The 2,500-nt window shown below is 67.0% G+C and overlaps 1 non-coding gene across 1 annotated transcript; it reads left to right on the forward strand.

Annotated features, from left to right (window-relative positions):
• Positions 1-803: 803 nt before the first annotated feature.
• Positions 804-957, forward strand: LOC140473648 (5.8S ribosomal RNA). The gene has a single exon (XR_011958502.1). It is a non-coding gene; the product is annotated as a 5.8S ribosomal RNA (ribosomal RNA).
• The last annotated feature ends 1,543 nt before the right edge of the window (positions 958-2,500 follow it).

The following is a 2,500-nucleotide window of genomic DNA, read 5'->3' on the forward strand; positions in this document are numbered from 1 at the left end:
CCGGTGATGCAGGCGCCGGTCTTTCGCTCCCAAATCGGCTGGGTTTACATCGTTGCTATCTAGTCACGCTCCCTTCAAACCCGACGGGGTACCTATTCCCCTCACCCGTCTGTGCGTATACAGCCTCTTTGCACTTGCGGGATGGGGGTGGTGGTTTAAAGACTCTCGAGTTGCCGCCCGTCGGTCTCCGAGCTCCGTGCAGTAGTGATCCCCAGCGAACTGCCAGCAGGGCGAACGAGCGATCCCGCTCTCGGTCGGGGCGCCTGGCGTCGATCGGTGGTCGGTGGCTTGCGGGCAAGCTGCGCTGTGAGTGTGGGAACGAGTATGACGAGCCGTTGCCGCGACTCCCAGTCCACCTCGGCGGTGGCTGGGCCGGGCGGGCGTCTGCTCGGGCGAGTGCCGCCCCCGCCTCCTCGCAGGAAGTCCGCTCGCCGACACGCCGCCACGTGCACGCGTCAGTGACGCTGCCGAACCGATGGCCGGTGCCCGTTCCCGCCTCTGCTTTTCCTAGGGCAAAGCTGCTGCACGCCTCGTGATACTAGGCGGGCGACATGGTGGCGGTGATCCTGCCTCCGTCGCTGCGGTGCGTTGGGGCACGCATCGCCTCTTGGGCGCCCTGTCCTCCTCCCCCCAATAGACGTATGTTTCTGCGGGCCGCACCAGGATGGTGCTCCCCATCGCTTCACGCCACCCTGCTCCGCCCGCACGCCGGCGTGCAGGTGGCTGTAGCTCAAGGTGGGGAGCGTATGTGCGGTCCGGGTCGCTTTCCTCTGGCGAGGGAGAGACCTAAAACAAACTCAGACAACTCTTGACGGTGGATCACTCGGCTCGTGCGTCGATGACGAACGCAGCTAGCTGCGAGAATTAATGTGAATTGCAGGACACATTGATCATCGACACTTTGAACGCACTTTGCGGCCCCGGGTTCTTCCCGGGGCCACGCCTGTCTGAGGGTCGTTTGGCAATCAATCGCACTCGCCTTGGCTGGCGAGAGCGCGGCTGGGGTGTCGCAGAGGACCCGTCCTCTTTGTCCCCCTAAGTTCAGACTCCGGAGCCCTCCGGCGTCGGAGCGCTTGGCCTTTCCCCCCCACCCTGCACATTCCGTTCGTCAGGCTCGACGCCATCCCCCCGCCGGGGAGCGCGGCCTGGCGTCCGTCTGTGTCGTGGCAGTGGGGCCAGCACGGCTGTCACCGGTCCCAGAATGGCTGTCGGTGGTTCACACTGTGTGTGTGTGCCAACCCTCCTGGTCTCTGGGACACGGAGCTGCCACGAAGTGTTGAGCCTCCAGTGGGGGGTCTGCCTAAGCTCTGCACGTCCGCATTGGGTCCGTCTCTCGGTTGGCTGGCAGTGGAAAGAGTGAAGGGAGCCGCGGAGGTCCGGTGCTGGTGCGCCGCCGGCCTGACCGTGGAGCTCGCCGGTTTGACACGCTGACCCGACTCGATGGTTGATCGATTGAGAGTGCTGGGAGCTGCAGGCCGCCCGCTGCTGCAGCCGCCCGTCTCGTGGTTCGTCCTCGGCCTTAAGTGGCCGGCGGGGCGTCTGATCCTGTCTCCCCTGCTGGCGCCGAGTGCCTGGCCGAGGGAGGAGGTTTTCGTCGAACGCTGTGACTTGGACGGTCGCACGCGCGTGGATCGCTGGCTCTTGGCTCTCCCGTTCAGTCCGCACGTTTTCCGCTCCGTCCTGCCACCGGTCTCGGGAGGTACGGAGGGGTTGGCGGGCGTGGTGTGTGCTCCGTCACCGTGCAGGCACACCTACCACGCCGTCGGCCGACCCCCGCACGGTCCTCCTGGCCATCGGGAGGACGGCGGAACGTCGGGCTGTCGGGGGCCAAGTCGCCAGAAGGCCACCGCTGTGTCTTCCGTACCCTGTCACCGTCGGCGTGCCTTCCTCAACTCGTCCGGCTCGGGGCCGCTGGGTTCAGGAGCGGCGTCGCCCGCCGGCCCCACTGAAGGCCGTGCCGTTCCGCGGCTGGCGATCGATGTGCGTGGCGTGCCTGCGCGACCGTTCGCCACTTGAGCCTCGGCACTCCTCTCTCCCTCTCTCTGACCGTCGGGCAGTCTCTGTCTGCTGGTGCCTCGCACGTCCCGGGCGGCGGGTCGTCACCCCCGCGACCGGGCCTCCGGCAAGGCAGGAATCAGGCTGACCCTTCCGCTCGAGTAAGCAGCCGGCACTTCCGAGTTTCGCCTCCCGCCGTGGACGGGGGAGGGTCTCCGGTCCCGTGGAATTGCGCCGAGCACGTCCCCGCGCGTGGACGCGGCGGCGCTGGAGGCGGCAGGGGCGGCCACTCGTCGACACCATCGCTGGCCAAGGGTGGTGAGCGACGTGCGGGTGGCTGGCTCTCTGACCGTCGCGGCGTCGGCCAAACTCCCGTCCGCGGTGAGACGTTGCCGGCCCACTAAGAGGTGGTGCGGGGGATTCGCACGCTGGCGGTGCGGCCTGGCCATCCTCTGACTCTGGGTACGACCTCAGATCAGACGCGACAACCCGCTGAATTTAAGCA

This window comes from Chiloscyllium punctatum, unplaced genomic scaffold (assembly GCF_047496795.1).
Source record: "Chiloscyllium punctatum isolate Juve2018m unplaced genomic scaffold, sChiPun1.3 scaffold_666, whole genome shotgun sequence".
In the NCBI taxonomy this organism is placed as follows: domain Eukaryota; kingdom Metazoa; phylum Chordata; class Chondrichthyes; order Orectolobiformes; family Hemiscylliidae; genus Chiloscyllium; species Chiloscyllium punctatum.